General features: G+C 40.0%; 1 pseudogene; it reads left to right on the top strand.

Moving 5' to 3' along the window:
* Window positions 1–1,895: 1,895 nt before the first annotated feature.
* LOC138015477 (uncharacterized) overlaps window positions 1,896–12,500 on the top strand; it is a 26,635-nt pseudogene continuing 16,030 nt past the window's right edge.

Genomic DNA, 12,500 nt, shown 5'->3' with positions numbered 1-12,500 from the left:
ATTATGACCTATAACCCGGGAACACCCATTCTTTGTTTCCGAGTATTGTATCACAGACATCCTGTTTTTCCGAGAATGTCATGCCATGGTGATTCTTTCCTGTTTTGATTATGCGAATATTTATTGAAAAAATATAGTTTGTATAAAAATTATTCCACAAAATCGGCTTACCAAGCGGCACACGGCAAGTGCGAACCTTATTCTGCCATTTCCTAAGTCATCACCAAGGCACCTGTATTGAGGCCGTACCAGTTCTAAACTATTTATGCTATTTGAAAACGACTACGGAACCATTTGTTGCCACTGGCTACGAAGTTTAAACTGGACCAAAATAGGGTAACAACTTCCTGGCTTGACCCATGTAAGTGATTAAAGTTGTTAAGTTGTGTCTGCCATTCTTTATTAGACAAGTTCAAGACAAAGAATCAGGGTCACATTCATAGCCCATTTGGTACCACTGAATGCCATCAAAAATGTTGCAATTACCTTGCATACAACGTGATGTTCTTCCATTCTTTGGGAAGAAACTTCTAGGACTATGAATCTTAAGGTTACCTTAACTGGTGGCAAAAACAACGCTAAAATTGACCCCCATTGGTAGAGTAACACTCCACACCTCACTCCCCAAAGTTTATTTGGCATAAAATTGAAATTGATTAATAAGTCAATTTTCCATTTTTAACTGACAGAAGCTCTTATCTCTACTTAAAAACGATTTTCGTCTTAACAAAGTGAGCCAATAAAGCTTATTTCCAGTGACACTATTTCTGCTGTCCTTAATTTGACGTGATTCTTGATTCCAAACATCAACACGCAGAAAAGACACACGTAAAAACATTTGTTTCTAAGTGGGTCAAATGGAAATTTGGTATCTGTTCGCGGTTTCATCAACGTTACAGAGAACGTAAAACAGAGAAAACAAATGGTTTATTTTGAACTTTCGAAACTAACATAGACCTTAAAGCAAAAAAATACGTTAATATCTTATTGTTTCGTGTTTCAACTGAATGGGTTGCCACACTCTACTTACTTACTGCATTATATAATCTGATACAATAATAAAACGGTCACGCAAGCTTTGTCCTCATATAGCACAATGAGAAAGCAACTTGTTGAATCGAAGAAGAGGGCGGCAGTGGTGCGAGCATTCACCTTCCACAAATGTGGCCCGGGATCGATTCCCGGATTCTACGCCATATGTGGGTTGAGTTTGTTGGTTCTCTACTTTGCTCTGAGAGGTTTTTCCCCGGGTTCTCCGGGTTTCTCCTCTCCTCAAAAACCGACATTTGCAGGCGTAGCTCAGTTGGCTAGTGCGCGGCTTTCGGAGCGAGGGGTCCCCAGTTCGATCCTCAGTGACTTCAACGTCTGTTTCGGCTTCCCTCTGATCCGTGTAGCTATAGCTTTAAATATCCGTGAAACGGAGCACTGACAGAGGGAGGAGGATAAAAGGCGCACCGTCGGCTTCCATTGATACCAGTTTCGTAACTGAAGGAGCTACCGACGTTAAATAAATTTACTTTACTTACTTTACTTTACTTTAACGGGGACACACTCTCCAAAACGGGACAATCTTGCTATTAGCGTTAATATTCAGTGGTTAATTTAGCAAACATCACTCTCAAACTTGCTCGTCATAGTCAAGTCTGCCCACTGTTATTTTGCTACTTTTGCAGATACTCGAGTAGCAGTGACCGCTATTTTGTACAGCACACACCTCAGTCTGAAGGAAAATAATCCATATCACTTAAGACTATAGGGGGCTGTCCAAACAGGACTAAAAAAAATAAACCATGACCCCTAAATAAAGACACTTAGTTGGAAAAACTCCTAATTCCAGTTAGAATGCATTGCCAAAGAGATAATTATATAAATCATCACTTTGCCAATCAGCTTATTAAGAGCTGTGTTCATGTATATAGCAATCATTGTGTGAAGGCATTCCTCTAGTCTGACCAAAATGTCCGCTGGAGGCTATCGCAGGGTGCAATTGTGCTTTGTCTTCTTTTCAGTTGTGTTGCTGAATCAAGACTGCAAAGGTAATTTGAATTAACTCTCCTTCGCACCATTGATTTTCCATTATTTTATGCTCCAATTAAACCTCTCTTCGTCAATTGATGCAGAAACGAAGATTTTGGGGAGGGGCACTAGCCTTGGCATAAGGAAGTACCGGAAGAATAATGTTGCAAACGCTATTTAAAAACAGTTTTAAGCAGCATTCTTACCGCTTTCAGTGCACCTGCGAAAATGCCCTGTATATGAAAACTTGTGCCAGAATTTGTTGGCCAGCTTTTCATGCTCCAGGTAGCCCGTCTTTCAGAATTGATGCAGCAACGAAGAACTGGGGGGTGGGGCGCACGCCAGCAATCAGAAAATACCGAATGAAAATTGTTGAAAACGCAATTGAAAGCCAGCTTTAAGCAACAGTTTCACTCCTTTCAATGCATCTGCGAAATTGCACTGTCTGGGGAACCTTGCGCCAGACGTTTTCGCCATTATTTCATGCTCTAGATGAGTTAATTTAGCAACCAAGAACTGGAGGTGGGGCACATGCCCAGCCCTAAGGAAGTACCGATCGAATGGTTTGTTGAAAACTCTATTTCGTCGATTTTATGCAGCATTTTCACCGCTTTTAGGGCATCTGGGAAATTGCCCTGTCTAGGGATTCGAGCGATATTCTTTGTTTTTTTAGTCGGGAGAAGCGTTGTGATAGGACTGTGAATAAAAAGACACAATCCTGAAATCATACTTCTCAAGACTTGCCATGAATTCAGACTCAAACAAAACATATTATATTTCTTATTAATAGCTTCTAGTTTCAAGACAGGAAAAGTAAATATAACGGCATCAAGTCCAGGACTATTTGCTTGCAAGGCAATTTCTTTCGCTCAACCTTTCTACGGAAGACAGGAAGTAAAAGTGTTTGCCTCCTTTGGCCATTCCGTGAGAAATTCAGGGCTTGATAACGGCGCTGCCATTTGGGTGGAGTCAGAAGACAGGCATCAATTCAAGACTTGTATTTCTGAATACGATCAAGGTTCCAATGGGAGCGCAGAAGTTAACTGGATTGCTGTCCAATCTGCTCCATCTGGAGCTCAAATAGGAAGTGTTGCGCTGAACCCCTGGACCACTGTAACAAAGTGCGAAAGGATCGTCTTTCCTCAGGTAAGTCTCGCCCGAAGAGGTTTGCTTATTTTTGTGATAAAATAATGATCCAAACATGCTTCAGAGCTATCACGTGTATACCTGAGGGGATTTTCTTTTTCGATGGAAAATTATATACCATAGCGCGCACAAAGAGAGGCAAATACTGTATTTACAATCAAGTTTTTAAAATGTTATTTGCAAAGCAAGCTACAGATATGGCCAAAGTTTTCATTTCTATTCCCTTAAGACACTTCAAAAATTATACTGATTGAAACTTCAAATACTTAGAGGACTGTCACATGATCAGTGAAAATGGGTCCCTGCCAAGAAAATAGCAAATACGTTGATAGGAGATCACGTGGTGATTAGGTTATGTAACAGCGTCTCTTGGATGTCTTCAAGTTCTCTATAGGATCATTGGCTGATGATGGTTTTCGTTTTTCAGCCTTTCTTGATTCCACCAAATATTATTGTGACACCTAGTCACCAGACTTTAGAGAGACCACAGGATGCCCTGGTTTTTTGGATTGAAGATTTTACCGTTGACAATTTTGCACTTTGTGTTCGGGAAACAAAGATTTTTGCTGGCCTTCATGAAAACATCAGAATTGTAAGTTTTTACTTGATTGATGCAATGCAACGTCGCCCAATTGTAAGAAACACAAAGTTACATCTCATCATTTTCACACTTTAGTTCCAAACACAAGCAGTGACCAATACCAGGCAGAGCCTTGAAGTTGAATTACATTCAACCATGGAGACAAGTGGGAAAAACATATTACACGTTCATTAAAACCGACTTGCCTCAGGAGCTCAATCAGGATCGCAACGCGTTTCAACGTCTAATTTTCTCCAGTTTCACAGCGTGCAGGTGTTTCGTGTATCATACTTGAGAAGCCAAAATTAGATACGAATGAAAACACGTTATTAAGATTGAATCAAATTGCCAATGTCAATTGTCATCTGCATCAATATACATCATCATCGGTGGGTCTCCAGGGGTAGCTCGTCCCGGGCGACGAAACTCAGTCCCCGATGTTTCCGAAGTCTACCTTAATTTTTGGGTGAAATGTTCTGAGACTGCAGTAGATACCCCTTCTTCCAGACCTGCTGCAATCTCAGAACATTTTCTTTCCAACCAGCATGCACATAACGACATAGGACCCATCCCACTAGAACTTATACACACATTCCGTGACGCCATAAGCAAGGCTTAAGAAGCGTATCTTATTGACTTGGGTCAAACACTTGAACCAAAGGTATAAACAACTTACTCCCTGAAAAAATCATGCAGGCATGCCAAACGAAATACTGGAAAAAGATACTAGCCTCAGCCATACAGGCAGCCTTGCTTTTATTATTCGAGTCTGGTTAGATCACCAGGATCCGGCACCTTTCGGCTTTGTCCGGTTGGCCCTTGCATGCAAAAATTGTTCATTTACAACCGTTCGAGCAACTCAGACCGATGTCAACCGAAGTCTACCCCAGCCAACTGAAGCTTTGGGTGAACTGGCTTTTGGTATGCCCCAGGACCATCGCTAGTAAAGTTGTTCCCACAAGGCTAGCAAGGGGTAACGTTGGCCTGCCAGCAGGCTCTTTCTTTGCGGGGCGTGCGTGAAAGCGAGAACTGAGATGGGAGGGGAGAGAAAGGGAACCTGCACGAGTCCTGCCACGTCCAAATCTTAGATGCAAAATACTGATTGGCTTAAATGGAATTGCTTGGTGACGGCATCATTGATCAACTTCCGGTATAAGGAAAAGCGAAAACGGCTCAGCACAAAGTTGCAGTGGTTAGAAGAGCCCGTGTGAATGTTGCAATTTTAGTGTAACCTTAAAGGTCGAGCAACGTGATGCTGTGGCATTTGTGTTAAAAGGAAAGGACGTTCTACAAACTCTTGTCTTTCGGCCATCGTAGCTTAATTAAGAATGAAATATAAACAGCGGAGACTAACCCTAACAAACGAAGATTACATGACAGAAAAACTGAACACTTTAAGCCTCTAACAAAAAAAGATCATCATTCAGCTATTGCAAATTAATTTGCATCGCTGTTTTCAAAGAATTTGAATTTGTTTTCAATGCAATTTAGGAGGCAGTATGGCCCAGTAATATAAAAAGTCGTTCCATAAGTTCAAGGAGTTGCTTATCGGCATACTCCACTTTATTCATATAAAAGCTTTAAAGTGCCCCTGTGATCAAAAAAACCACTTCCTTTTTTCCTTCAGATTTTGAAAGTGTGTTTGCTTAACACCTGACTGACAAAATTTTGAGCTTTGATTTTTATCCAAAGGCCGTTTACTTTGAGTGTAAGTTTTGGATTTCACGGTCCGCCATTACTCACGTTCAAAACTGACCGATTGGACCTCAGACGGTTGGATCTAGGGAAACGTGACATCAGAGGCTCACTAGCTTAAAATTTCAGCGTGTAAACGCAGCTTATTATATATGCAAAGCGTGAGTTTAAAAGTCTGAAAGCCCAAAACTCCTGTGCTGCATATTAATTCTGCGGCGTATACACGTATTGCATTCTTAAACTAGTGAGCCTTTGACGTCATTTTCTCCTCGATCCAGCTCTCTCAAGAACATAATGTTCGTAATGGCAAACCATTAAATAGAAAAACTCCAGTTAAAATAAAGAGGTGTCTTTTTGAAATCAAGGCTTAAAACTTGGGTCACTTGTTGTTTTGTTAACATAGTTTTGAAATCCAAAGAAAAATATGAATTGATTTTTGGTCACAGGGGCACTTTAAGCAACTTGCTGTTAAGTTCCTAATATATCTTTAAACCTGAATTTCAAAAGAAAGTAAATATCACTGCCTTAATTGGTGTGAATATTTCGCTAACGACCCGTTGTTGGAACGCTAAAACTTGCTCCAGCATTCGCTCTACTGCAATTGAAATTCTTCGTTTTCAGAACTAGAACTAGCTGTCTCTCTTCCAGTGTCATCATGAATATTAAGCTAAACGATCGAGGGAAACAAAATGGCGGATCCAGATCTAAGCGACCACGGCGCTGGAAATTGTGAAAGGTTGTATGCGCACAGAATACGGAGTCAAAAACAAAGCCAAGCGCCTTTAATTTGTCAGAAGGCTTTTTATTATCGGCTAAGGTTGTACTGTATATCCTCTGAAAATGTGAAAATTCATTTGTGGCTCGAAAAAAATCACTAAGACTACCTAAAAGTTGCTGAAGGGTCGAAAAATTGCTCAAACCTGGTCTTTCCGGCCTTTGAGGGGAATCTAGTCTCCGATGTCACCCACAGTCCATCTCAGCCTACCTGAGGATTTAGGCGAACTGGTTAGGTGCGTAGCGGACCTCACCACTTACCTTAGAAAAGATCCGCTTCGTTTTGCCATAGGTATGCCCAGCTCGAACGGCTAGAGTTACGGGGCTGAATCTTGGTATGCGGATTCTGTTTTAAATTGTTAAGAAGTCACCAGAGAGGCTTTTATGTTAAGATGGTAACGTTTGACCAGAAGTTAATCCAGTGATACATTATGATCAATTAGTAGTCTTTTACACCAAAAAAACAAACAAACAAATCAAACAAATATTCTGTTAAGATAACAAAATAGTACTTTTTCAGTTTACCTGATATAATTTGGGGCTGGTGAAGATGAAAAAAGAATCTTTTCTCGCGATTTATTGGTTATGTATAAATTGTCTGGCATGTTTTTTCGAGAAATAGAATACAAAATACAAATAATTTATACCATTAGAAGAATACAAATGGCTACAATTAAAATTAATAAAATCATGAATTACATGAATAGCAACCACTGCATCTGTCTATGAGGTCACTTCGATCACGTCTACGTATCCTTGTCTTAAAATGCTAGAGATTGGCAGCCAATCTAGCAATCTGTCTTTACTCGATAGCTTGCTCCAGAGTCTGGGCCCCAAAATATCTCAGCGAATATCTCCGAAACTTTACTATGATCCATTATCTAGGATCTCCATTGTTGTTTGATACAATAATAAGATCCGTCCTAATTATTTTTTCACTGAGTAGTGGCTCGAAAGTTCTGAAGAAATCCCTAAGGTTTCTTTTTAGTCCTCCAATACTACACAATTGCTAATCTTCTTTGCTTCGTAGCTTCATTTCTGCATTTCCGTTCATACTCGTAGTTCTCCGAAGTTTTGTTTTTGCCGACAAATTGCCTCAGCCTTTCGTTTCGTTCGTATGGCATTCTTCCATTTTGTTGTCATTTTCGGGACATCATGGTCTCTCACTCGCATTGATTTAATTGGCGCGTGTTGATCAATAGCTTTTGTCATTAATGTGTTCCAGAAATACGACTGACCATTCTACATCACCGAATAATCTAACATACCACGGCGCTAGAAATAAATCCTGACTGAAAGTCTTGGCATTGAAATTTTTGTAGCTACGAAATATGTGGCAAACATGATACACCACCCTCATCATAGGCTTCCGGCAATGTTTAACTGGATTTGTGAGCTACTTGAGATGAATTCCGCCGTCATTCTCAGTTTTATTCCTCAAAACAAAATTAATGGTCATTCGTGTGAACTGCCCATTTGCCCTTTTACTTCTTATGGTGAATTGTGTAGCATTTTCTTGCGCTAAAAGATTCTTCAAATTCACACAGAGCAACCGATCGTCCATCTTTTAAAGTCCCTAAGAAATGCACCAGTAGGTTTGGCTGTCACAAAACACCACAAAAAGGCAGTGAAAAAAGGTATTTATTTTGGCAGCCTGATCGCACGTTAATGAACCTTCACGATAGGTGTAACAATGTGACCATTTTACTTTGGACATCAAATGGTTGCGAAAAGCGTAGTTATGTGAACGAAAACTTGGGGTGAATATCAACAAACAAATGAAAAAAAAAAAAAATTAGCCAGTTCACGATCTCAGCGAACTCCTAACGGGAAAGTTTTTAGCAGAGCTTAAGTCATTATTTTCAAACTTGTTGGGAAAGGTTTGAAGAAAAGTTGTTGCGCTATATTTGCTTTAATTAATCATTGCCTCCCAAAAGGACCTTTTACAGGCTTAGGCCTAAGGCCAGACAATTTCATTTGTCAATGGAGGCCGGGTCAGGTAAAAGGGCAGGTAACATCATCGAGGACTATTCACAAAACTATGTTCCTATTAACCCTTTGCCTCCCAAGAGGGTAACTTACACGTATTAATCTGTGTAATGCCAGACGATTTTTCCGCGAATTGGGGCCATATCAAGGATAGAAGGGTTGATAATTGCTCTAACAATTTTTTGAATCTTTTGCGTCTAGAACTGGTTGGCGTTTACAAACTTAAGTATCGTGAATGTTTCCTTGACCGGCAGTTTGGCGTTTCCAAATAGCAGCTCCCCATCTCAGCAAAATAACTTCACTTTTTGCAAGGTAACGAATAAGAGAGCAAGGAGGCTGCTTTGTCTATCGCCTACTGATTTTTTGCTTATTTAGTATTTGTCACAGTTGTTATGTTTGTAATGTACAGTTTCCTTACGTATAGGACCCCACGAATTAGAAGCTTTAAGTTTTACCATAAAGAAATAAAGCAGGTTCACTTTTACGTTTTTTGCTGCTAGTTATTTCCAGAATACCCTAAGTTTCGGAAATTTATTGGAGAGAAATGTGCCTTGTTGCTATTTTTTAAACGCAAAAGCAAAAGACTATCATGAAAGCTACGGTGCTTTTAAAGGGACATCTACTTCTTCTCCCCTTTTTCCTAAGAGACAAGTGTCTCTGCTCCCTTTTCGTCCGCCGCTCACTTTTTTTTCTACCTCTCAATTTCTTTTCCGCCGCTCACTTTTTTTCCTGGCGCTCATTTTAATTTTTTTATTTGTCGCTCACTTTTTTAAACAGCCGTAAAAAAATGATGAACAGCGGGGAAAATAGGGTTGTCTTGAAACCCTAACCCTGCATAACCCTAACTCAAACCCAAACCCAAAACCCTCAATTTGGCGAACCCTATGACTAACTAGGCCTAAAGTTGGTTTTTAGTCCTAGGGTTAGCTAAATTGATGGTTTTGGGTTACTTTCTTCGTTTTCGAGTCTTAGGGTCTTAGGGGTCTTTGTTTTCAAGACACCCCTTTTTTCCCGCTGCTCATGCGATAGCGATAGCGCACATTTTCGAAACCTTAAGTAAACCTTAAGTAATTTTTTTGTATATGTCGCAATCTTCGAAAATACCTGAGGTCCCGGAACAGAATGCCACGGTAGACCATTTTTCGTATAGACGTTTTTTTCGGGGGTGGGGGAAAGATCGCTAACGTTTAGTTTGTGTTTCTTAAATGCGGGCTTGCATTTCTAAGTTATAGTTGGCTTTATTGAAGTTTCCTCCATTTCCTGCAGCATTCTAAAATCACAGCCTAGCATTGCCCTCAATTTTCATCGTAATGTAAAAGGTTCAGTCCTGGTTGCATTCGTAAAAAACTTCCCTTGATAAACAATGTGGTTATTTTCACAGAAAGTCAACTTTATGACTCCATTTTTCGCCCCACCTGTGGTAGTAATAACCAGTGATGTGAAGTCGAGTTCCAATTTATCTGCAGAATGTACGGCAGTAACCACTTGGATTGCGGTGAGCAAGCCTGCAATGCACACACCGTCAGATAGGTGAAGGGTATGGGGGAAGAAACTTTCCGGCGAAGAAGCCACCTCCATTCGCTAAAAACTAATAAAAGAGACAACTATGAATCGTTTATATCCTATTTATGTAACAGGCGCTCCCTTTGCAGCCGATCCTAGGTCCCTTGTTATCATATACTTGAACGATCAAATTGCTTTCTTTTCCAGTAAAGGGATCCAGCTGGCGCGCCCTTGGAACTCCTATCCGTGATTTGTCATGACTGGTTTAAAAACACTGATTACTGGCCACAGCGGAGAAAAAAGATTCTTCAAAGATTGAGGAAAAGTTAATGCTGGACAATATATTGTTGCAAGTCCGTCCTTGCCAATAAATACAAATTTGACTAGAAAGGTCCCCTGAACTCCTGAAGGAAATCATTGAGATTAATATCTTATTGGGAAGAAATATTTTATGGTCATGATTCTTAACACGTAATCCTTCTTACTTTAGTACACCACAAAAAGAGAGACCGAGATATGTGTTAAAAATCATAACAGCGAAGGCAAAAAAAAGGATCTCATTGGAATCGATTACGTGATTGTTGGAGGTAAGAGAAAGAAGTAAACCAAAACAACAAAAAAAGGAAACAGAAGTAATAGACACACAAGTTCTCAGCTTTGACACTTCCCTTCTTTTTCTGTTCCTGCGTTTATCATTTCATAGGCAGAGAGTCCTCGCAGAAAAGTTCTCGATAGACCTTTTCACTGTTTCTGGTCCCCATCTTGGTTGGGGTGCAAACGCGGCTTAAATTACAGTGAATGTATGGAATTTTGGCCGAATTCAAATTCTGCATTCGATCAACGGAAAATTAGATCATTGCACAAGGCACAATGTCTGAAAATAGGATATTAAAAATCTCCTCATGTCGATTCAAATTTCGCGGGAATTTGCATAATTTTGTTTACAAGGATTTACATGAAATTTACAAATTTCGTTTACGGTCGTTATAGCTAGATTCTAATCGTCATACTTCATGAAAGTGCTTTTTGACGGGTATTCTCGCTATCAACAATGATCAGACCTTAAAGGATTGATAATGTTTCAAGTAGTATAGGTGAAATTCCCAGACATTCACTGTAATTTAATTCGTGTTTGCCCCCCGACCAATATGGCGTCAGAAACCGTGAAAAGGCCTCTTAAGTATTATATATTTTATAATATTATTTTATTATGTATTATATTATATTCTTTTAGACTCCATTTGTAAAACGCATGAAGTACTAAACTGCTTTTGCACTCTAAGTCTGCAAAGGTATTGTAGTTGTAGCAGCAGTCTTCTCACAAATTAGCTAGGCGCGCTTTTGTCTGAAGTCCGGCTATTTTCCCGGCCTTTTGCACGTGCCAAATTTCCCCTGTAGCTTAAAAACAGGGTGTAAGTCACCAAACTTACAATCATGTGATCAAACGTGTTAAAAGACGAAAAAAAGTGGGTTGCAAGTTTTTAGGACCATTTAGAAATGCCCATATGGGCCCCAGGTTCAAGGCCTGAAAGTGAAGCATAAGTCGGTTTTTCTTGACTCTCTACCATGCTCTGAGGGTTTTTTCTCCTGGTTCCCTGATTTTTCTCTCTTACCAAAAATCAACTTGCAGCTCCTTGAAACCGAGCTGTAGCTGTGTTCCAAGGCCACATAAGCATTGTATAAGCGATGCCAAAGGTTCATGGTCATATGCTGTCTGTCTGCTTTGTTGAGCTTGCGTCGTACGCTGTAGTGGCAAGGGCAATTTCTTTTTGTTGTCTTAATTCAGGGGCGGATGCAGGAATTTTTGATAGAGGGGCTGCGAACTTTGACTCAGAAAACACTACAGAAACGTTTTTCAGCAAATTAATTCTCCTCGCAACTCCACGACTCTCCCCAACAAACCCCCTACCCCTCCCTCGTTGCCGCCGTTACACATAATCAAATAGGCCATTTCCGAGTTCATGTCTGCCTCCTCTTCAAAACGAGTCTAAGTGCGATGTTTTTGTAATGGTAATTAGTTCTACTTTACATCTGAATGAAAACTAATTTTCATAACAAAAACTTCGCTCTTAGACTCGCTTTGAAGAGGAGGCAGACATGAACTCGGAAATGGCCTATTAGCGTCAGTTTTCTTGGCCCCCTTACCGTGGACATAGATTTTCACACAAGTGCTCACAAAAACAAAAACAAGAATTACCATTGTCATTTATTTATTGTACGGGATTTCCAGTCATCTTACCTCGGAAATATACTTGGAAACTAAATGCTATTTTCCTCATGTTTGCAGACTGGGACCCTTGTCTAAATGTGACGTTGCGTGTGCAACGCTTTTGGTCCATTCAGTGCTCGCTGCGTAAGCATCGAAAATTGTCCATCGACGCAAGAACCGATTTGTTCGTCAAATGGCACAACTTATGACAATAAGTGTCTGTTTGAACAAGAAATGTGCTTGCTGCAGCTAAACTTTTCAATTCAACATCCTGGCAGCTGCGAAGGTGATCGCCTCATTACATCATATTGTTCAAAATTAAGTGTCAAGCAAATGAGGACTGAAACCACAGAAAAGTGGAAATGGAGACACTTAGTGGTAACATTTTTGTGAAAGAAGTTTGATAGCTTATTAATGAGAGAATTATCTTTAAAGAAAGAAAAGTTAAAAAAAACCTGCATTTCTAGAGGCTGGTCACGCTAAAAGGAAAAAAAGACAATTAATATAAAATTCATGCCAGGATTGCCCTCGAGATACTTTGGAAGGAAAATCAAAGCGAGAAGTGATTGTTACGAATCTTCCAATTTT

Source organism: Montipora capricornis, chromosome 9, assembly GCF_036669925.1.
Source record: "Montipora capricornis isolate CH-2021 chromosome 9, ASM3666992v2, whole genome shotgun sequence".
NCBI classification, from domain to species: Eukaryota; Metazoa; Cnidaria; class Anthozoa; order Scleractinia; family Acroporidae; genus Montipora; species Montipora capricornis.
The sequence above is the reverse complement of the archived record's forward strand: the minus strand, read 5'-3'. Positions and strand labels throughout refer to the sequence as shown.